This window comes from Apodemus sylvaticus, chromosome 10 (assembly GCF_947179515.1).
Source record: "Apodemus sylvaticus chromosome 10, mApoSyl1.1, whole genome shotgun sequence".
Classification (NCBI taxonomy): Eukaryota; Metazoa; Chordata; class Mammalia; order Rodentia; family Muridae; genus Apodemus; species Apodemus sylvaticus.
The window spans coordinates 40,433,034-40,457,399 of record NC_067481.1 but is presented as its reverse complement, the minus strand read 5'-3'; the positions used below and the strand labels follow the sequence as shown (position 1 = coordinate 40,457,399).

The 24,366-nt window shown below is 41.6% G+C and overlaps 1 protein-coding gene across 8 annotated transcripts in view; it reads left to right on the top strand.

The window, feature by feature from the left end:
* LOC127693532 (ribonuclease SLFN12-like) overlaps positions 1-24,366 on the top strand; it is a 209,364-nt gene that overhangs the window by 156,170 nt on the left and 28,828 nt on the right. The window contains exons 1-3 of one of the 8 annotated variants that reach the window (XR_007979716.1): positions 3,106-3,528; positions 3,884-4,095; positions 6,884-7,938. The exons of 1 other annotated variant lie outside the window; for it this stretch is intronic. The gene's annotated coding sequence lies outside the window, so the exon portion shown is untranslated. 6 more of the 8 variants (XR_007979713.1, XR_007979715.1, XR_007979712.1 and 3 more) reach the window with 6 other exon arrangements.

The following is a 24,366-nucleotide window of genomic DNA, read 5'->3' as shown; positions in this document are numbered from 1 at the left end:
AACAGTAGCTGAACTAGAGGACACCCTACCAGTCTGCCTCCACACAACAGCCACTGGGGCTGAGACACATTAGAAACACGTGTAGGTGGAGGTGACATCAGTGTGAAGTCATGAGAATATCTGGGTACATCATGGATGACCTAGGAAGTTGTTGCACTTTCAAGGCTGTGGGAACTCAGGGGAGGGTCATTGGCAGAGAGTTTCACAAAAGCAACAGCTGTCTGCTTGATGACAGCCTCTTGGGGTGACAGGTCAGGAGCTAAATTAACATGGGAACATCAGAAGGAGGAACCCAAGTAAAGGATGACTGTGACAGTGTGGGGCAGGGACGTGGACCGGGAATGGGCAACAGAGTCCTGTGATGACATGCTTGGCTGGAGGGTCAGGTGTTCAGGTCAAGTGGACAAACCTCAGGGAAAGGCTGATGTGGGAGACAGTGAGGTGATGGCTCAGTGGACGGAGGCATCTGCCTCCCTGCCTGAGGAGCTCCAGCCCCAGGGATCTCAGTGCAGGAAAGAGAGAAAATATCTCAAGGGAGTTGTCTTCTGACCTCCACATAGTGTTGTAGGCCATGACCTCCCAGCCCACAGCTACACACAGACTCACTTACGCACTGCCAATGTTCTCTAATGCTACACTTCAGAGACTGAAGCAAGCGCTCAGCAGTAAAGAGCACTGGCTGCGCTGGCAGAGAACCAGGCTTGGATTCCCAGCGCTCACATGGCTGCTCACAACCAATGTTAAGTCAAGTTTCAGGCATCCATGACACTCTTCTGTCCACAGAGAGCCTGAGGCATGCATGTGGGTCATTTACATACACGCAGGCAAGCCCTCATACATAACAACATCTAAGTAAGTAAGTAGACATGGTTTTGGTCTTGTTAGTATATTCGTTGAGCTGGAGAGATGGCTCAGTGTTTAATATCACTGATTGTTCTTCCAGAGGTCCTGAGTTCAATTCCCAGCAAACACATGTTGGTTCACAGACATCTGTAATGGGATCCCATACCCTCTTCTGGAGTGTCTGAAGACAGCGACAGTGTACTCATATTAGTGAAATAAGTAAATCTTAAATATATTTGTCTAATTTTGATTTAATTTTGGATTTATCTTCCTAACCCAACATTTATTTTTAAAAAGAAAAAATTCCATTTTAAGGTGAAGTTAAAGTAGTATCTCCATATAACTGGTACATAACATATTACATGGTCTTAGAACCAATTTCTCCTAAAAGAAACAGTGGGGTTATGATTGTGGTTAGATTTCTAGTGATGATGAAATTGTAAAGTGAACTGTTGCGACCATGATGCTCCGTACTTAGAATGAGAGGCAACAAGAAAATTGCATACCCTTGCATCTGCTGACACCGTTGAGACACAGGCACCTTCCAACAAATGAAATGATACAGGAGACTGCCTTATCTCACAGTCAGGATTGCAACCAGTCACGCGTTGCTTATGTCCCCGAATAGGATCAAGCAGCATTATTTAAATTTACGCAAGTATAAGCTTTTAACCAGTCAACCTACTACCAGTTTTCCCTTAATTCCTTGTTATAGATATTATAGATTTTTAACCATATCTAATAACTTGTAAGTCAATAATCCTTTTAGTTTTTGACCCTAGAGTTTAAAAACATGCCTATGTGAGCCATAACCCATTTTTCAGAACCAGCAATAAATTAGAACATTATAAAACAATGAATATGATCCACATTTAAACGCCATTTGAATTCCTATTATATTAAATCCGGTGTCCAGGAAAACCACAGGTTAATTCTGAGCACAGGTAACAGGCAGAAGGAATAAGAAAAAAGCATTTATTCATGCATTCACGACCAGTCATGAACCAGTATGCAATGGCCATGTGCTTTCCATGACATAAGACCCCCATCAAAACATACAGACAGAAAACACAGAGTCATCCACACTTTGGAGAGGAGCTGGTTCTGGCCTGATGCAGTGGTGGGACAAGGCAGTTTGGCAGGACCTGGCTTCCGTCTGGGACCCCAGGCTTTACACAGCTCTCCATGGAGTCCCAAGCTTTACTTGTGAATTCTTTATGCCACCCCACACCCTTACCCATGCTCAGTGTTCTAAGATGTGAAGTTTTTACCAATGCAGTTTTCCTGCTCTCAAGAAGCAGTTGGAGGTGAGGCTAGGTGCCACCTGGAGCCTTGGGTGCAGCTGTGCCTTACAGCCCTGAGTCAGAACATAGAAACATCAAATAGATACATAAGAGAGGAGGACGACATGGAACAACTGGACTTCTCTCCTTCAGAGGTCCATCAGTCCTTCCTATGTCATCTGATTTCATAGCCTTCTGAGTCCTAACACACAAATGTAGATCAGATATTGACTTAGGACACAAAATAAAGATGTAACAGAGACGACTATAACAATTGAATGGGTGTCGCATAGAGGCTTCACCAGTCTGAGTAGGAGAATTTAATGGACAGGAGTCTGCTTCAGGGGCATCCTTGCATAATCCCCGAGTGCCAGGCATTCTGGGGAGATCTCAGTTTCGGTGCGCAGTTAGGCGCTGGAACACTGATGACTCTGCCAGGTCCTTGGCCACTCTGACTTCTGCCTCCCAGCATCACCAGAGTGTGTCTGCAGGGTTTCCATATGTTTATCCTGGGTGTTGATAAAAAACAACAACAACAACAACAACAAAAGAACTCAAACATTTCCAGCCGAATTTAAAGCAAGCATTTACTAAGTATTAAATACTGGTCACGACTGCTGAGAGGAGGTCACAGGCTTACTGTATGGCATCTTCTCAGTGGAGAGAAGACAAAAAGTCATGCCTTGATTTCATCCCCTGGCCAGTGCTAACTAATCATCTGGCACCAAAGCTGAAAGTGAAGCCCTTATATTTGTGTTGGGGGTACATTTTGTATACAGTCAATTATTGAGGGATAAACCAGCAGCGACCTAAGTACTAGACAGAGGGCTGACTATGAGCTGGACCTTGGTATTCTTATTTTTGTGGTCCATCGGAGGTCTTATACTTTGTAAATATTCGTCCTTCCTCGCTTGTCTTTTGGCTGTAATAAAGAGCTGATGGTCAGGAAGTGGAGGGTAGAACTTCCGGGTAGGGACTCCGGAAGAAGAAAGTAACGGCGCCAAAATTGCCTGGGGATTCAGAACAGGAGCAGAGAGGTAGAGCTGGCCACACCGTGGAAGGGAATGCCAGGGCTAATCAGGATGAACTAGAAAGCTGGCTGGGAATCTGCCCAGCTATAGGTGTAAGCTTTAAAATACTCAAAAGCCTGTGTCATCGTTTGTATCACTGGTGGGTGGCAAAGTCCCGCTGTGTAACTGAAATCACACGGGGGCCTTTTTAAGTGGAAGAAACTGCTCAGTGTGGGAGGAACAACGCCCAGGTGTCCCCGAGAGCAAGAGAAGCGAAACACAAAGAATAACCATGAGGCCTGAGCAACGTCTCGGATGTATGTGAACTTTACCACATCCTTCCCGCGACCGCTCCTGTACTTAGTCACCATCCCAGGAGGCCGTCCAGAAAGGTAAGCATGTGCTTTTTTAGTCTCTGCCTAAAAGCTCACACGAGTTCCTGCTGTATCTCCTGGCTGGCCCTCCCTCTCTCCACATCCACGTGAACTTTAAAATCCAACCTGAAGTTTTTAAAACTCCAGTGAAGCCAGGGTTACAGAAATAGCCTGTCTCGAAAAACAAAGAAACAAACATACAAAGAAACAAAACCTCCAGCGAAATTATGTTAGCCTATATATGAGAGATAAAAATAGGAAACTTAATATTAAAAGCCCTGTATAAAATGCACTCTTTACTGCTTTGAGTTTGGTCAAGAATTTTTATGGCTAATTGTATGTTAATTTGTGTCTCCAAAACTATTTGTGCAAGAACATCTGCCCAAGAACATCTGCAAGAAAGTAGCTTCTAGGACTCTGCCTCCAATTGGTAAAGAAAGATGCTGGCAGCCAGTGGCTGGGCAGAGCAAATAGAGGCAGGACTTTTAGGACCCCACCCGCACCCACCACCAGAAGAGAGAGGAAAGGAGAAGAGATCTGTCCTGCCTGAAGAGGTGGAGAAGGGGAGACACCACGCCTGAGAAGGTGCGGGACAGAGAGCATAGCCACCATGTAGGAGACAGGGGAGAGCAGCCCGAGAGGGCCACCCGACTGTGTCCAGGGCAGCCATGGTGGAATGTAGGATTTCGTATGTAAAGACAGGAATTAAGAGGGGGAGGTGGGTTAGCCACGTGGAGGTTGGGAAGTGGCTCAGCCACTGAGCTGATTAAGGTATATCAAAATATAAAGCCTGTGTGTGTTTCATTTTGGAACCCAGAACATAGGGGGGCGATAGGGTGGATCATGCCACTGCTGGGGATTATTTAATTTTTTACTGCTATGAGGTGTGGCCTCCCTAATTAAAACCTATTTTTGTTTCTTCTTAAAATGTCACATTTCTGGGACAAGGGAAGGACTTTAAGTGGTCAGAGGACAGATTCCTGTACATCTGTGTTCACTGTGGCACTAGAGATTCACAGAAGCACAGAACTGGGTGGGCACTGTCATCCATCCACAGAGGAAGGGACAAAGAAACGCAGACAGTGGGGTTTCACCTGCAGTACTGAGAGTGAAATGACATGTTTGGGCCAAGTGACTGAGATGCAATTAGTGAGAAGAGCAGGATGTGAGGTGACACATATGAAGCACTCTCTCTAATTTGTAAGATCTACATGAATATATCTGGAAGGAAGAAGGGAGCTGAAGGGAGGAGGAGAAGAACTGTGAGGAGGAGAGAAGGGAGAATGGGGGAAGGGAGAGTAGGCAGGAACATGCAGATGGAGAAGGGAGGGAGGGGATATTGAAGAATGTCTGTACTGAAGGCTCTTCTTGCTAGGGGGGGGGGGGAGGGGGGTTCCCTCTCCTGGTTCCAGAAGGAGAAAGGACTTGATTGATACTCTTGCATCTGCAGGTTTTTACTTAACTTTAACTGAAATACTGGCAAAGTGGCAAACACTGGGATGGTGTATATTGCCACTGTCTAGTAACTTCCCAGCAAGCACAAGTCTCCTTATGGTCCACTTGGATTCCACAGTTGAGAACTGCCCCTCTTCACTGAGGACAGTTGCCTGAGACAAATGAGTGATAGAAACTTGGTCCATATACTTAATGGAACTTTTTTCAGATGCAGACATACACACGCACACACAAAATTATAGAAATAGAAAATATTTTACCCCAGGATCAGAAAGACAAACAGCATGTCTCTCTCACACACATAGTATAGCCTCCAACTGCTGCACTATATTAAGTCAAAAGAGTCCATGAGAATTGGGGCAAAGGCTTCAAGGGGTTGGGGGAGTGGAGGGTGAGAAACAACGTTATGTTTTAAGTATTAACTCTGTGCCAAAGAGGTCTGTGAGACAAAACTGGCTTTAATCTGTAAGCCCCTCACCCAAGGACAGATACTTCCTGAAAAGCTGGAGGTTATTGTTTGTGGGACAAAATTAGCCACAGGTTTTCATGTTCCTAAACAAGTTTGTTTGACCCAGCTGCACCAGATGTGCTTGATCACATAAAGGCTGAAGATTTGTAGGCAGAAATATGTTGTGATGAATGCTTACAGGATTGGATTTAGGCAGGAGGTATAAAGGCAGGAAGTAAGTATACAAGCATGCCCCTTCCTGGACCAAGGGGGGAGGTACAAAGGCAGGAAGTAAGTCAAGATACGTGCTTGCCTCTAATTGGACCTGATGGGAAACCCAGTGGCCTTATGGGTTTGCCCTAGTATGACTCGGCAAACTATACCCATGCCGCCATTTTCTGAGAACCCCGGAGTGTTTCTGGGCTGAATCCTTCCAAGCTGAAAGAAAGAAAGAAAGAAAACTTGACTGTCCCTGGTTTTCGGCATCACGTGGATGAGAAAAAGAAATAAAAAGCAAGGAAGACGACAGGTTCAGGTATGGAGGAAGAGAAAGCTTGTGGATAAAAGGGAGACATAGTCACAGGTAGAATCATCTTGGAGAGTCCAGAATGAAATTGTCCCTAACCTTTCGAGGAGATGGAGGAGAGGGAGGGAGGAGAGAGAGGTGCCAGGTACTGCAGCCAGGGTTGGCATTTTGTCTAGGCTCCACCCCACAGTTACCTGGCAACAGCCAGGTGTACCTGACTCACTGTAAAAGGGCTGCTTGCCCCTCCTCACTCTCTTGCTCTCTTCTCCTCTTGCCCTTGCTCCCTCCCTCTTCCCCTCTCTCCCCATTCTTCCCACTCTCTCTCCACATGCTCACAGCAGGCCTCTACTCTCTGTCTGCCTTTCTCTGTCCCAACTCCCTCCCCAGACCCTAAATAAAGTGTATTCTACACATTGGCATGGTGGGTACCTTAGGGGGAACGGACCCCTCAACAGGCCTGCAGAGACACCCCTTCCCCTACACTTACTGTTCCTCCACCAAATGTATCCCTGCCTTCTCTTTCTTTTTATAAACCACAATAGGCAGGGGGCCCAAAGGAGAAACAAAAGGGTCTGATAACCAGAATGGTTGAGTTATGTATGGATGTGCAATTGGGGAAAGGCAGCCCAGCCCTGAGCTGGAGAATTCAGTGTAGGGAGCAGAGTATGCCTTCCAGGAGGGCCCTGTAACTGGTAGGGACTGAAGGATGCAGGGAGAACCTAGCAGCTCATGTCTGGTTTGATATGATTACTAGGCACTTGATCCATTTGTCCCAGGTTTGAGACCTAACACTGGCCAGTATTTAATTAAAGCTTGCTTCCATTTTGACTCAAGACTTGTGGAACTGATCTTTCTCTTGTAATTCTCAGGTTGAACAGGGAAGATAACTGAACCTGTGTGGTATATGGGTGAAAATGTATACTCAGATGTTTGGTTCCATGCAGGAGGAACAACACAACAACCTTAGAACTCATGGAATGTGCACCACTGGTTAGCACAACCACATTAGATGCAGAACCCCAAGATCTGCCTGTCCTGAGAACTTCATGTGTTGTGGAGTTTTGCTCTGCTCATTTGTCTTCAAGGTCACCACATTCCTCATAATCCATGAGTTGTATGAAAACTCCAAAGATGCTTCCAGCCCCTCACTGGACAGTACCGACAAGAATAGTGAGTGATCTTTCTCAAGCCTTGCTGTTGGAACAGATTACTGATTCAACACTACTCTCAGAAAGGACTGTAGATTGTTAGTAATGTCTACCACCCTTAGAAAGAATTTGGAAATGTAGATTGTAGTAAAGTTAGGCTAAGATACTTTTGCTAGTGGCTTTGATGTTGAAAATCTTAGGGAACAATTTGAAGTTCAGAAATGCACACTCTTAAGAGTTGAGCTAGAACCTTTTTGATGCCAGGGAACAATGGCAGCCCAGCTACCTCTGCCTGGTGTGGATATTGCCTCTTTGCCTGAAGCTGGGCTGGTGATCAAGGTGATGACTAATATCTTAAACCCATTTTTACCCTTGGTTCCTGACAGGATTTAATTGAAAATTGTTAATAAGTAGATGTGCACCCTGGGGATTTCCAGTAATAATGAGTTTTTTTATATGAAGGTTTAAATTTGTAATATTTTAAGATTTTTTTTATAAGATTAAGGTGAATAATAAAATAATTGCAGTGTGTCAATAAGAGATGCTGTCTGAGGAAATTACCTTGCTTACTACACATTGGCAGTATAACTAGTTAGTTAGTTATGAATATATATGGGTTCTTGAGAATAATTTGTCTTTGTTTTGTTTATCCATGATACATAAAACATTTGATCATGTGAGGGTATTGGGAAACATGTTTTTTCTTATGTATACTCATTGTAATCATTCACCTAAAGAAAAATAGAGTATAACCATATTGTGATGTTTGTACTACTGGAAAGATTTTCCTGGGATATGCAAGCTGTGTGAGGAAAAAATAAAGTTGTTGGAGGTTGCTCATTGGAACCTTGTACCTTGTACCAAAGACATATGTATGAATGTACATATGTATGTATATGTATGAATGTACATATGTATGTACATATGGATGTATGTGTGTAAGTATGTTATGAAAGTGTGAATTTTGGACTTTGCTTCATCCATTGTGTATGTATGTGTGCATGTATGTATGTTTGTGTATGTATGTATGCATGCTTGCATGTATGTATGTGTTCCTTCATCCTTTTAAACAGCTCCAGAGAAATTCTTGATGACTCCAGAGTCTTACACTGGCCTCAGAAGTTTTCATGGGCCCCAGGGCATATTTTGTGGTTCTAGAGAATCAAGCTTGGTTCTCTCAGAGAAAAATTTGGTGAGTGATTAGTCTATGCCAACTCTATGCCTCACCTCAGTTTACCCTGGACATGAGAACTGGGCTTTGACACCCAATGAAGAGCATAAGAGGCAGGGAGATGTGGAGGGAGTCATGAGATAAGGAGATGTGTGCAGCAACAAGTACAGCTAAATAGGTATAAAAATTCCTAAGACCTGTCATCTTGTAAGCCAGGTTAGAATGATGAATTAATAAACCAAGACTCCTCTTACCAGACTAAACTATGAAATTCAAAGTAAACGAGTATTACACTTTGAATGCCAATTCCAGCAAACCCTACATTCTGAATCTCCCATGCAGGCACAGTGCTCAAATTATTGTAAGGAAAGAATTTTATTTCATAGGCGTCATCTGGAGGACTGAGAAACACAGCCCAGTTGACAAAATGATTGCCCTGTACACAGCAGGACCTGAATTTCGTACCCCAAATCCACATGAAATGCCATGATTACAGTCTGAGTGCTGGGTGGGTGGAGACAGGAGGACCCTGGGGCTCACTGTCTAGCCAGCTTAGCCTGAATGGTGAGCTGCAGGCCAAAGAAAGACCCTATTAATGAACAACTCCTGGCATTGTTCTCTGGTCTCCAGGAGAACAGACACACAGGTACACAAGCACCTGCGCATATATGTGCACCCCCATCAACACACATACATAAACACTAAATGTCATCTTAAACTGTAAAGATGTGCATTAAAGATTGCAATTAAATGTGTCAAAGGAGAACATATGTTTTCCAGATAAACATCAAATACGTTCAACCCATCTTTGCCGAGCTTACAAACTCATGACTCTTTGAAAGTCTAATTTTAATGTATGGGTATAAATTGTGTCGTGTGTGTGTGTGTGTGTGTGTGTGTGTGTGTGTGTGTGTGTGTGTACAAGAGCACATGAATGGAAGTATATGTGGATGCTAAAGGAAGTTGTCACTGCCCTTGAAACAATAGTCTCAGAATTGTGAACTGTGTGACCAAGGTTCTGTCAATGTTGTCTCGGACTTGGAGTAAAGGGAGGCCTGAGTATCCTGAGTAGAGTGTGAATGAAATTGGATATTTTGGAAAAAATGGTGCTACCACAGTGAGACATTACTCCAGAGAGACAAGCTGCATGTATTTAGTGTTGCAGAATTTTTAATAAAATTAAAATACGAAACCAGCCTAAGACTACACAGACAGAAGATGGAAATAGATGTAGTACACACACAGACACAAACACACACACAACACACACACACACACACACACACACACACACACGAGAGAGAGAGAGAGAGAGAGAGAGAGAGAGAGAGAGAGAGAGAGAGAGAGAGAGAGAAGGGACTGATATGGAGTCTTAAAGAGAAGTCATTTGTGAACACATATATAGGTCTGCATCCACCCCTCCATTGGCCACAACCTCTTGGGGAGGCAGACTGCTGGGAGTTTAACTGTGTTTATCCCAGGATACCGCTGGGGCATGAGCTGGGCTGTAAGGAAGCACCTAGACACCTCTCCAGGGTGGGAAAGCACTGTCTGAGATGTGGGAAAGCTGGAGCTGCTTCAGGTGTCCCCAAGCCTGTGACAAGGCTGGGGCCATGGGGTTCTCAGACTCTTGGACATCCAGGCACCACTGGGAGTCTCAGAAGAGCTAAGAATGGAGTCAGGGCTCACAGGCTGGGGACAGCATCTAGCCCATGGCCACGATATGGAGGGGTGCGGAGATAGGAAACCTGGCTTGTCCCAGCAGTGATTTTCCTTATCTTAGCAGATGCAAACTTGGTGGTGGATGTGACTGGGAGCACAGAGAGGCCTTCTATGCGAGAATTAAGCTGCCGCTCTCTAGTGGAAGAACCATTATAGTATGAAGTAATATACATATCAATTCACTTAATTTAGCCATCCCACAATGTGTACATATTTCATATATGTATTATGCAGTTTGGATATGTGGGTTAGCAATTCAGAACACTGGGTTCTCTTCTACCAGACCTGGAGTCTATTCCTAGCACACAAAGGACAGCTCACAACCATTTGTAACTCCAAGTCAGTTATGCTATTGTCATCTTCTGGCTTCCAAAGGCATCATACATGCCTAAAAAGAAGTTAAGAACAACAACACACAGACCTCTGAAACATTTTCCAAGAGTTACAAATATCCAGTGTATAAAAGAGTCCAAAGTACCCACATAGGGACAGCTCTGAGAGCACCAGTGACTCATGGAAACTCAGTTCCTAGAGACAAAGAATTCCTGGAGGGTCCCTCACAACAGTGGACCTACAAGGAAAGTTGCATTTATTTGATATTGGCCAAGTCACTGTAATGCTCCACCTTACCCTTCCAACTCTATACTCCCTACCCTGTGAGGTTGGGTCTATAGTTGTCATTGTAGCTGTGAGTGCCCCCTAGTGTTCAAACAGCAAAGACAACTACAGCTACCAAACCTCAAATAGAAAGTCAGAAGCAAAGTTGATGTGTTGTTGATGTTGATGTTTTTCAAATCCCATCAGCCTCTTTCATATTAAGTGGTATCATTGCACTGAATAAAGTGTTTTAATATGATATTATCATCTGTGGAATCTTTTGATCATGGGGCTCCTCAATATCCCCTCTTGTCCCTCCACCCACAGGACAGTCCTTTTCCTACATAAGTCTCCCTTGTGCTTACATATACTTAAAACACCACTATATAGACAGGCTCTAAGTTCTCCTATGCTCAGGCTCCACACAGCATGGAATCCGAACCTCCACCTGCCTGCTGTGGTAAACAGTCCCTTCTGCTGCCTTTGGATCGAGACACAGAGCTCTTGGCTCCTCCAGCACATGTCTGCCTGCAAGCTGCCATGCTTCCGGCTGAGGATAACGGACCGAGTCTCTGAAACAGTGAGCCAACCCCAATTAAATGTTTTACTTTGTAAGAGTTGTCTTGGACATGTGTCCCTTCACAACAACAGAACACTAAGATTGTGGGGTTTTCCTGTGAATATGTATGTGTACACGGTGTGTGCTTGGTGCCCGCGGAAACCAGAAAAGGCTGTCTGATCCCTGGAACTGAAGTTACAGATGGTAGTGAGCTAACAACTGTAACAGGACTTTGCCTACTTTTTGTTTTGTTTTGTTTTTACCATCCTTCTCCAACCCTTTTCTTAATCCTTTTCAATCCCCTAATACCAGAAAGGGGGATTTTAAAAATATTGGGTTTTATAAAAATATAAGGAGAGAAGGAATATGTTTGGTGGATATGCAGTCAGGACTGGAGGAAGGAGGAGCCTCTGCAGGCCCATGCCAAGGCATCCCTTCCCCCTGAGGAGCCAGCCACACAATGGTATATTATACAATAGAGTTTACTCAGGGAATTGAGAGGGGAGTTGAGAGAGTAGAGACAGAGACAGACAGACAGAGAAAATAGGGGAGTAGAGGGCAGCCATGAGCCTGTGGTGAGAGAGGAGGGAGAGGATGGGGAGAGAGGGGAAGCAGGGGCAGGAGGATATTACAAGAAGAGCAAGACAAAAATGGAGGGGGCAAGCATGCCCTTTTGTAGTGAGTCAGGCATACCTGGTGGTTGCCAGGTAACTGTGGGTAGACTAAATGGCAACATTCCTCCATTTTGGTTTAATTAAAAAAGGAGAAAAAAAAATTTTTTAAAAAAGGTGATTATGGAGGAGGAATAGGGTTGTCGTGATCTTTAGCTACTTCCTGTTGACTTTGGAGTGACAGATCTCTGGAAAACCTAAGGATATGGATATGGAGATGTTGGTCCAGTCTTAGGAGAGTTGCCTGTTTCCTTGCTGTCCAGGTTCTGTTAATCTTCTATGGGTAGACAGAAAGGAGCACATCTGGTAGAAGCGTATGTGTCTATGAGAGAAGACTGGAGCATCTGGAGGTTTCTTCTCTGGAGCTGTCCTGGATTTAGTAAATGCCTGGAATTGACTAAATGCCTGTGTATGCGTGCACGCGCATGCATATACATACACACACTCTCTCTCTCTCTCTCTCTCTCTCTCTCTCTCTCTCTCTCACACACACACACACACACACACACACATTAAAGGTAGAGAATAAAATTAAGTACCTGTGGGAGAAAAAAATTCTTGGGTGTACATTTGAACCCCTTAGGTCTTGGTGATTGTTGGTGAGGTGAATCCCAATTCCAGGGCACAGAAAAGGAATCCCACACTCTGGAATAGGTAGCAAGTCAGAAGTTAGGCTATTGTCTGGCAGGTGCACTTATCTGGATGGAATCTATTTGGTTCATGAGAGGTAGATCTGAGTGGGTTACCTGTAATTATAAATTTACAAAAGATAAAGATTTGTTAGCAACATGAACAGTCTTTAAGATTACCTTAGGGAAGACAAAAACATTTAGGGGGCAGAAGGAGCAAGAAGAGCTTTTTTCCCCTTCTGTCTAGGAAACTGAAAATATAAAAATTTAACAAAATGAGAAACAATGGTAAGTTTACATTTGAGAGACTAAGGAAATTTAAAACCTTGACCTTGTGAGCATAGTTGATCATATACTTTAGCATGAGAAATACTTCAAGTCCATAGTGAAAAGGCAATCAAAGGAAACTTATATTTGAGCTTGTGATTATACAGTTGGATCATATAGTTTAGCAAGAGAAACATGTTAAGTCTACAGTTAAAAGGCAACCAAGGGAAACTTATATTTGAGAATGATAGCTGATAATGTAGATTCAGCACCAAGAAACACTTTAAATTTAGTTAAAAGACAATCAAAGAAGTCAAGCAATGGTGGCACATACCTTTAATCCCAGCACTCGGTAGGCAGAGGCAGGCTGATTTCTGAGTTCGAAGCCAGCCTGGTCTACAGAGTGAGTTCCAGGACAGAGAAACCCTGTCTCGGGGAAAAAAAAAAAAAAAAAAAAAAAAAACAGAAACAAACAAAAAAAGGCAATCAAAGAAAACTTACTATTAGCAGGAACCCAGCCTGACCAGTGCCTTCCTATCTGGACTGCTTTACCTTGAACAAACTCCACTGCTATCCCTGCAACATTCAGAAGAAGCTCTGCTCCCAGGCACTGTAACACACCCAGGATCTCGGACTCCCAGGATCCCAGGAGCTTGATAACACCAAGATCCCAGGGCCCCCAGAGGCTTGATTCCCAGGAGCTCTGACACATCCAGGATCTCAGGATTACAGGATCCTGGAATCACAGGACCACAGAGACAGTTGGACTCTGAGGAGTTCTGACACAAACAGGATCACAGAAAGGACATGCTACAGTCACATATAGCAAGGGCAGGTAGCACTAGAGATAATCAGATGGTGGGAAGCAAGCATAAGAACATAAGCAACAGAAACCAAGGTTACATGGCATCATCAGAACCCAATTCTCCCACCATAGCAAGTCCTGGATACACCATCACACCAGAAAAAAAAAAGATTCAGATCTAAAATCACTTCTCATGATGATGATAGAGGACATTAAGAAGGACATAAATAACTCCCTTAAAGAAAACAGGAAAACACAGGTAAACAGGTAGAAGCCCTTAAAGAGGAAACACAAAATTCCTTAAGGAATTACAGAACAACACAATCAAACAGTTGAAGGAAATGAAGAAAACCATCTAAGATCTAAAAATGGAAATAGAAACAATAAAGAAATCATAAAGGGAGACAACCCTGGTGATAGAAAACCTAGGAAAGAGATCAGGAGTCATAGATACAAGTATCACCAACAGAATACAAGAGATAGAAGAAAGAATCTCAGGTGTAGAAGATACCATAGAAAACATTGACTCAACAGTCAAACAAAATTCAAAATGCAAAAAAAGCTCCTAACCCAAAACATCCAGGACACAATGAGAATATCAAACCTAAGGATAATACGTATAGAAGACAGCAAAAATTCCCAACTTTAAGGACCAGTAAATATCTTCAACAAAATTATAGATGAAAACATTCCTAACCTAAAGAAAGAGATGCCCATGAACATACAAGAAGCCCATAGAACTCCAAATAGACTGGACCAGAAAAGAAATTCACCCCATCACATAATAATCAAAATACCAAATGCACTAAACAAAGGAAGAATATTAAAAGCAGTAAGGGAAAAAGGTCAAGTAACATAAAGGCATTCCTATCAGAATTTCACCATACTTCTCACCAGAAACTATGAAAGCTAGAAGATCCTGGGCAGTTGTCATAAGACCCTAAGAGAGCACAGATGCCAGCCCAGGCTACTATACCCACCAAAACTCTCAATTACCATAGATGGAGAAAATAAAAAATTCTGTGACAAAACCAAAATTATACATTATCTTTCTACAAACCCAGCTCTACAAAGGATAATAGATAGAAAACACCAACGCAAGGAAGGAAACTACACCCTAGAAATAGCAAGAACATAAACTTTTAACAAACCTAAAAGAAGATAGACACACAAACATAATTCCACCTCTAACAACAAAAATAACAGGAAGTAACACTCACTTTTCCTTAATATCTCTTAACATTAATGGATTCAATTCCCCAATAAAAAGGCATAGACTAACAGACTGGATATGTAAACAGGACCCAACATTTTGCTGCATAGAGAAAATGCACCTCAGTGACAAAGACAGACACTACCTCAGAGTAAAAGGTGGGAAAGCAATTTTCCAAGCAAATGGTCCCAAGAAACCAGCTGGAGTAACCATTCTAATATTGAATAAAATTGACTTCCAACCAAAAGTTGTCAAAAAAGATAAGGAAGGACTTTTTATACTGGTAAAAGGAAAAATCTACCAAGATGAACTCTCAATTCTGAACATCTATGCTCCAAATGTAACAGCAGCCACATTTATATAAGAACTTTACTAAAGCTCAAAGCAAATATTGCATTTCACTCAATAATAGTGGAAAACATCAAGACCCCACTTTCAGCAATCAAGAGATCATGGAAACAGAGACTGAACAAAGACACAATGAAACTAAGAGACGTTATGAACCAAATGGGTCTAACATATTAATAGAACATTTCATCCTTTTTTTTCTATATTCTTTGTTTACATTCTGAATGATTTCCCCTTTCTTGGTTTCCCCCTCCCCATCGGTCTCATAGGCCCTCTTCCCTCTGCCCTTTTCCCAATTACCCGCCTTCCCTTTCCCTGTCTTGGTATTCCCCTATAATGCTGGATCAACTCTTTTCAGAACGAGGGCCCTCTCTTTCCCTCTTTTTGGGTATCCTTTGATATGCTAACTGTGTCTTGAGAATTCAGAATTTCTGGGCTAATTAATATCCACTTATCAGTGATTGCATTCCATGTGTATTCTTTTCTGATTGGGTTACCTCACTTAGGATGATATTTTCCAGTTCCAACCATTTGCCTAAGAATTTCATGAATTCATTGTTTTTAATTGCTGAGTAGTACTCCATTGTGTAAATATAACACATTTTCTGTATCCATTCCTCCATTGAGGGGCATCTGAGTTCTTTCCAGCTTCTGGCTATTATAAATAAAGCTTCTATGAACATAGTGGAGCATGTGTCCTTATTTCATGCTGGGGAATCCTCTGGGTATATGACCAGGAGAGGTATAGCAGGGTTCTCTGGAAGTGTCATGCCCAGTTTTTTGAGGAACCGCCAGACTGATTTCCAGAGTGGTTGTACCATCTTGCAATCCCACCAGCAGTGGAGGAGTGTTCCTCTTTCTCCACATCCTCACCAACACCTACTGTCTCCTGAGTTTTTAAACTTAGCCATTCTGACTGGTGTGAGGTGAAATCTCAGGGTTGTTTTGATTTGCATTTCCCTAATGATTAATGATGTTGAACATTTCTTAAGGTGCTTCTCAGCCATCCAAAGTTCTTCAGGAGAAAATTCTTTGTTTAGCTCTGTACCCCATTTTTAATAGGGTTATTTGGTTCTCTGGGGTCTAACTTCTTTGAGTTCTTTGTATATATTGGATATCAGCCCTCTGTTGGATGTAGGGTTGGTGAAGATCCTTTCCCAATCTGTTGGTTGACCTTTTGTCCTTTTGACAGTGTCCTTTGCCTTACAGAAACTTTGTAGTTTTATGAGGTCCCATTTGTCAATTCTTGATCTGAGAGCATAAGCTATTGGTGTTTTGTTCAGGAACTTTTCCCTTGTGCCCATGTCCTCAAGGGTCTTCCCCAGTTTCATTTCTATTAGTTTCAGGGTGTCAGGTTTTATGTGGAGGTCCTTGATCCACTTGGAGTTGAGCTTAGTACAAGGAGATAAGAATGGATCAATTCACATTCTCCTGCATGCTGACCTCCCGTTGAACCAGGACCATTTGTTGAAAAGGCTATCTTTTTTCCACTGGATGTTTTCAGCTCCTTTGTCGAAGATCAAAGGACCCTAGGTGTGTGGGTTCATTTCTGGGTCTTCAATCCTATTCCATTGATCCACTTGCCTGTCATTGTACCAATACCATGCAGTTTTTATCACTATTGCTCTGAGGTAATGTTTGAGGTCTGGGATACTGATTCCACTAGGAGTTCTTTTACTGTTGAGAATAGTTTTAGCTATCCTGGGTTTTTTGTTATTCCAGATGAATTTGAGAATTGCTCTTTCTAGCTCTTTGAAGAACTGAATTGGTGTCTTGATGGGGATTGCGTTGAATCTGTAAATTGCTTTTGGCAAGATGGCCATTTTAACTATATTAATCCTGCCAATCCACGAGCATGGAAGATTTTTCCATTTTCTGAGGTCTTCTTCGATTTCCTTCTTTAGAGATCTGAAGTTCTTGTCCTATAGGTCTTTCACTTGTTTGGTTAGAGTCACCCCAGGATACTTGATGCTGTTTGTAGCTATTGTGAATCTCTAATCTCTTTTCCTAATCTCTTTCTCAGTCTGCTTATCCTTTGAGTATAGAAAGGCTACTGATTTGCTTGAGTTGATTTTGTAACCAGCAACTTTGAGGAGTTGTTTATCAGCTGTAGGAGTTCTCTGATAGAGTTTTTTGGGTCACTTAAGTATTCTATCATATCATCTGCAAATAGTGATAGTTTGACTTCTTCCTTTCCAATTTGTATCCCTTTGACCTCCTTATGTTGTCTAATTGCTCTAGCTAGGACTTTAAGAACTATATTGAAAAGATAAGAGCAGAGGGGGCAGCCTTGTCTAGTCCCTGATTTTAGTGGAATTGCTTCAAGTTTCTCTTCATTTAGTTTGATGTTGGCTACGGTTTGCTGTGTATTGCTTTTACTATGTTTAGATATGGGCCTTGAATTCCTGTTCTTTCCAAGGCTTTTAGCATGAAAGGATGCTGAATTTTGTCAAATGCTTTTTCAGCATGTAATGAAATGATCATGTGGTTTTTTTCTTTGAGTTTGTTTATGTAGTGGATAGCATTGATGGATTTCCGCATATTGAACCATTCCTGCATCCCTGGGATGAAGCCTACTTGATCATGGTGGATAATCGTTTTGATGTGATCTTGGATTCGGTTGACGATAATTTTATTGAGTATTTTTGCATCGATATTCATAAGGGAATTGGCCTGAAGTTCTCTTTCTTTGTTGGATATTTGTGAGGTTTTGGTATCAGCGTAATTGTGGCTTCGTAGAAGGAGTTGGGTAGTGTTCCTTCTGTTTATATTTTGTGGAATAGTTTGAAAAGTATTGGTGTTAAGTCTTCTTTGAAGGTCTGATAGAATTCTGCACTAAAACCATCTGTTCCTGTGCTTTTTTTTTTTTTTTTTTTTTTTTTTTTTTTTTTTTTGAAGGCTTTCTATGAGCCCTTCTATTTCTTTAGGGATTATGGGACCGTTTAGATGATCTATTTGATCCTGATTTAATTTTGGTATTTGGTATCTGTCTAAGAATTTATCCATCTCCTCCAGATTCTCCAGTTGTGTTGAGTACAGGCTTTTGCAGTAGGATCTGATGATTTTTTGAATTTCCTTGCTTTCTGTTGTTATAGCTCCCTTTTCATTTCTAATTTTGTTAATTTGGATACTGTCTCTGTGCTCTTTGATTAGTCTGGCTAAGGGTTTATTTATCTTGTTGATTTTTTTTTTCAAAGAACCAGCTCCTGGTTTTATTGATTTTTTGTATGGTTCTCTTAGTTTCTACTTGATTGATTTCAGCCATGAGTTTGATGGTTTCCTGTCTTCTTCTCCTCCTGGGTGAATTAGCTTCTTTTTGTTCCAGGGCTTTCAGTTAGGCCATTAAGCTTCTAGTGTATGCTCTCTCCAATTTCTTTTTGGAGGCACTCAAAGCTATGAGTTTTCCTCTTAGCACTGCTTTCATTGTGTCCTATAAACTTGGGTATGTTGTGTCTTCATTTTAGTTAAATTCTAAATAGTCTTTGATTTCTTTCTTTATTTCTTCCTTGACCAAGGTATCATGGAGTAGAGTATTGTTCAGTTTCCATGTGGGCTTTCTGTTGTTTTTGTTGTTATTGAAGACCACTTTTACTCCCTAGTGATCTGATAGGAGGCATGGGATTATTTCAATCTTCTTATATTTGTTGAGGTCTGTCTTGTGACCAACTATATGATCGATTTTGGAGAAGGTACCATGAGGTGCTGAGAAAAAGGTATATTCGTTTGCTTTGGGAAGAAAAGTTCTTTATATATCTGTTAAATCCAATTGGTCCAAAGCTTCAATTAGTTTCACTGTCTCCCTGTTTAGTTTCTGTTTTCCTGATCGGTCCATTGAGGAGAGTGGGGTGTTGAAGTCACCCACAATTATTGTGTTAGGTGCAATGTGTGCTTTGAGCTTTAGGAAAGTTTCTTTGATGAACGGGGGTGCCCTTGCATTTGGAGCATATATGTTCAGGTTTGAGAGTTCTTTCTGGTGGATTTTTCCTTTGACCAGCAAGAAGTGTCCTTCCGTGTCTCTTTTGATGACATTTGGTTGAAAGTCAATTTTTTTAAATTTATTTTTGTTTATTTGTTTTTGTTTTTTGTTTTTTGTTCTTTTTTAATTTTTTTTATTTCTTTATTATATGTAAGTACACTGTAGCTGTCTTCAGACACCCCCAGAAGAGGGCCTCAGATCTTGTTAGAGATGGCTGTGAGCCACCATATGGTTGCTGGGATTTGAACTCATGACCTTTGGAAGAGCAGTCGGTGCCCTTAACCACTGAGCCATCTCTCCAGCCCGAAAGTCAATTTTATCTGATATTAGAATGGCAACTCCGGCTTGTTTCCTGAGACTATGTGCTTGTAGAATTATCTTCCAGCCTTTTACTCTAAAGTAGTTTTTGTCTTTGAGACTGATGTTTGTTTCCGGTATGCAGCAAAATGAAGGGTCCTGTTTATGTATTCAGTCTGTTAGTCTATGTCTTTATATTGGGGAATTGAGTCCACTGATGTTAAGAGATATTAAGGAATAGTGATTATTGCTTCCTATTATTTTTTATGTTAATTTTATATTTGAGTGGTTATCTTCTTTTGGATTTGCTGAAAGAAGGTTATTATCTTGCTTTTTCCAGGGTATAATTTCCCTCCTCGGGTTGGTGTATTGGTATTGGTGTTTTCCTCCTATTGTCCTTTGTAGGGCTAGGTTTGTGGAAAGATATTGTGTAAGTTTTGTTTTGTCATGGAATATCTTGGTTTCTCCATCTATAGTGATTGAGAGTTTTGCTGGATATAGTAGTCTTGGCTGGCATTTGTGTTCTCTTGGAGTCTGCATGAGCTCTACCCAGGATCTTCTAGCTTTCATGGTCTCTGGTGAGAAGTCTGGTGTGATTCTGATAGGTCTTCCTTTATATGTTATTTGGCCTTTTTCTCTTACTGCCTTTAGTATTCTTTCTTTGTTTAGTACATTTGGGGTTTTAATTATTATGTGACGGGAAGTATTTCTGTTCTGGTCCAGTTTGTTTGGAGTTCTGTAGGCTTCTTGTATATTCATGGGCATCTCTCTCTTTAGGTTAGGGAAGTTTTCTTCCATAATTTTGTTGAAGATATTTGCTGGTCCTTTAAGTTGTAAATCTTCACTCTCATCTATGCCTATAATCCTTAGGTTTGGTTTTCTCATTGTGTCCTGGATTTCCTGGATGTTTTGGGTTACCAGCTTTTTGCATTTTGCATTTCCTTTGACTGTTGAGTCCATGGTTTCTATGGTACCTTTGGCATCAGAGATTCTTTCTTCTATCTCTTGTATTCTGTTGTTGATATTTGCATCTATGGCCCCTGATTTCTTCCCAAGGTTTTCTATCTCCAAATTTGTCTCCCTTTGTGATTTCTTAGTTGTTCCTACTTCTGTTTGTAGATCCTGGATGGTTTTGCTCAACTCCTTCACTTGCTTGTGTTTTCCTGTAAATCTTTAAGAGATTTTTGTGTTTCCTCTTTCATGACTTCTGTTTGTTGACCAAAGTTCTTCTGTATCTCTTTAAGTGATTTTGCATTTCTTCCTTATTGGCTTCTATTTTTTGACCCATATTCTCCTGAATTTCTTTCAATGATTTTTGTGTTTCCCTTGTTAGGGCTTCTAACTTTTGATCATTTTTCTCCTGAATTTCTTTAAGAGATTTATTTATGTCTTTCATGTGTTCCTCTAACAGCATCATGACCAGTGATTTTAAATCCAAATCTTGTTTTTCTGGTGTGTGTGGTATCCAGGACTTGCTGTTATTGGAGAATTGGGTTCAGATGCTGCCATATTGCCTTGGTTTCTGTTAGTAATGTTCCTATGTTTGCCTTTAGCCATCTACTTCTCACTGGTGTTAGTTGGTCTTGTTGTCACTGTCTGGTGCTTCAACCTCCTGTGAGCCTGTAAGGCTATTTCTGCAACACTGGATGACTGGGTTTCCCTTGGCACAGATTGCTGATGTGCTGCCTTCCTCTAGTGTGCCGTTGGAGCCCTGCTGTATCTTGCCCTAGGCAGTGTTATACTTGGGTTGTCTCAGTGAACCTGGTGCTCCCCAACTGCTCTGTCATGGAGCGAAGATGGTGGCAGGGAGTCCCTACAAATGCTGAGCACCCCTTAGAGCATAGGACCCATGACCAGATGACACACATACGAACCACCTATCTGCCCAGACCCTGGGTGCAGACAGACCCCTGGCGGTTTGCACCCCTAGAGATCTTAAACTCAGGATATCTCAGTATCTGGTGCTGCCTTTCTGCTCCGGCAGGCAGCAAAGGTGATAGAAGGGCGTCACTCCCTGTGCTGATCCCCACGTAGGACACAGACCCCACAACAGGCTGACACACAGATGAACTGCCTATCTGCCCAAGTCTTGGGCACAGTCAGTCCCCTGGCAGTTTGTGCCCCTAGAGATCTTAAACTCAGGATATCTCAGAACCTGGTGCTGCCTTTCTGCACAGGCAGTCAGCGAAGATCAGAACATTTCATCCTAAAACAAAAGAATATACCTTCTTCTGCACACCTCATGGTACCTTCTCCTGAATGGACCATATAATTGGTAACAAAACAGGCCTCAACAGATACAAGAAGATTGAAATAATCCCATGCACCCTATCAGATCACCGTGGTCTAAGACTGGTCTTAAATTCTAACAAAAACAACAGAAAACACACATACACATGGAAGCTGAACAACATTCTACTCAATGATAACCTGGTCAAGGAAGAAAGAAAGAAATTAAAGGCTTTTTAGAATTTAATTAAAATGAAGACACATCATACAAAAATTTATGGGATACAATAAAAGCAGTGGTAAGAGGAAAAATCATAGCTCTAAGCGCTTCCAAAAAGAAACTGGAGAGAGCTTATACTAGCAGCTTGGCACTGCACCTGAAAGCTTTAGAACAAAATGAAGCAAATACACCCAAGAGGATTAGACAGCATGAAATAATCAAACTTGGGGCTGAAATCAACCAAATAGAAACAAAAAGAACTATACAAAGAATCAACAAAAACAGGGGTTGGTGTTTTGAGAAAATCGACAAGATTGATAAACCCTTAGCCAGAGTAACCAGGAGGCACAAAGAGAGTACCTAAATTAATAAAATCAGAAATGAGAAGGGAGACATAACAGCAGGAAATGTAGAAATTCAAAAAATCATCAGATCCTACTACAAAAAGCTTATACTCAACAAAATTGGGAAATCTGGATGAAATGGATAATTTTCTAGACACATACCAGGTGCCAAAGTTAAAACAGGATCAGATCTAAGCAGTCCCATAACTCCTGAAGAAATAGAAGCAGTCATTATAGTCTCTCAGCAAAAAAAAATAAAAATAAAATAAAAATAAAAATAAAAAAAAGCCCACGCCCAAGATGGGTTTAATGGAGAATTCTCTCAGACCTTCAAAGTAGACCTAATACCAACACTCTTCAAACCAACCAACAATAGTCAAACTATTCTACAAAATAGAAACAGAAGGAACACTACCCAATTCATTCTATGAAGCCACAATTATACTTATACCTAAGCCTAACAAAGACCAAACCAAAAAAAAAAGGGAACTTCTGAGCAATTTCCCTTATAAACACTGATGCAAAAATACTCAATAAAATTCTACCCAACCTTAGCCAGGCAGTGGTGGCACATGCCTATAATCCCAGCACTAGGGAGGCAGAGGCAGGTGGATTTCTGAGTTCAAGGCCGACCTGGTCTACAGAGTGAGTTCCAAGACAGCCAGAGCTACACAGAGAAACCCTGTCTCAAAAAATGAAAAACAAAAACAAAAACAAACAAATTCTAGCCAACCAAATCCAAGAACACATCAAAATGATCATCATGATCAAGTAGGCTTCATCCCAGGGATGCAGGGATGGTTCAATATACAGAAATCCATCAACATAATCCACTACATAAACAAACTCAAAGAAGAAATCCACATGATCATTTCATTAGATGCTGAAAAGCATTTGACAAAAATTCAGCAACCCTTCATGTTAAAAGTCTTGGAAAGATCAGGAATTCAAGGCCCATACCTAAACATAGTAAAAGCAATACACAGTAAACCAGTAGCTAACACTAACTAGATGGAGAGAAACTTAAGGCAATCTCACTAAAATCAGGGACTAAACAGGGCTGCCTTCTCTCCCTATCTATTCAATATAGTACTGGAAGATCTAGGTAGAGCAATTAGACAACAAAAAGAGGCCAAAGGGATACAAATTGGAAAGGCAGAAATCAAAATATCACTATTTGTAGATGATAATGATTGTATACTTAGGTGACCCCAAAAATTGCATCAGAGAACTCCTAAAGCTGATAAACAGCTTCAGCAAAGTGGCTGGATGTAAAATTAACTCAACCAAATTAGTAGCCTTCCTCTACTCAAAGGATAAACAGGCAGAAAAAGAAATTAGGGAAATGACACCCTTCACAATAGTCACAAATAATATTACATGCCTTGCTGTGACTCTAACCAAGCAAGTGAAAGATCTGTATGACAAGAACTTCAAGTCTGAACATATCTGAGTTAGACAACCTATGTTTGCTTAATTACTTGTTTGAGAATATACTAGCAAATAGAGTACACTATAATTAACAGCAGTAGCAAAAGATAAGGGCAACATGTATTTATAAAAGGCAGTGATCTTTAACCCTATATTGTTTAAAATCATTATTTACCAAGGCAGGATAGAACAAAAATCTCATCTTGCTAAGTGACTTTGACAGGTTGTATCAGTAGATAAAAGCACATGAAGACACGCACGCACAAAGAGACAAATGGCACAGTTTTGTCTAATATACACTTAGCTTAGAGTTGATGTGGATCACAATGGAAAGAAATCACAGGGCATGAGATTGTGGTGCAGGAACAGACTGTGTGTGTATTCAGGCAGGTTCAGGCCAGCACCACAGACTGATCTTGTGGGCGCTCAGGCCTTGGAAATAGGCTGGGCACTTAGTAGAACCAAGCAGCCCCAGCTCTGGGCTGTAGACTATGGGCAAAGCTTCTCTGATCCCCTTGGAAAAAGCTGAGAATGAAATGGAGAACATCAGACATAGGAGCTGGGGAGAGGCTCTAGGGATTGGCATTGTAGGAAATAGTGTAAGGAGAGTAGATGGCTATTAACCAGCGTGATCCCACTCCTGATCAGTATGGGAGTTTTGACCTGCTCCATTTCCAACCTTGGACAGTTCATAGAGCAGGAGATAGGTGCAGACTTGTGTACACCAGGCATGCCCATGCTGTGGCCAGGGCATAAGATGACCAGCCTGAAGCCCTCAGACCAGGAGGAGCCACAATAGG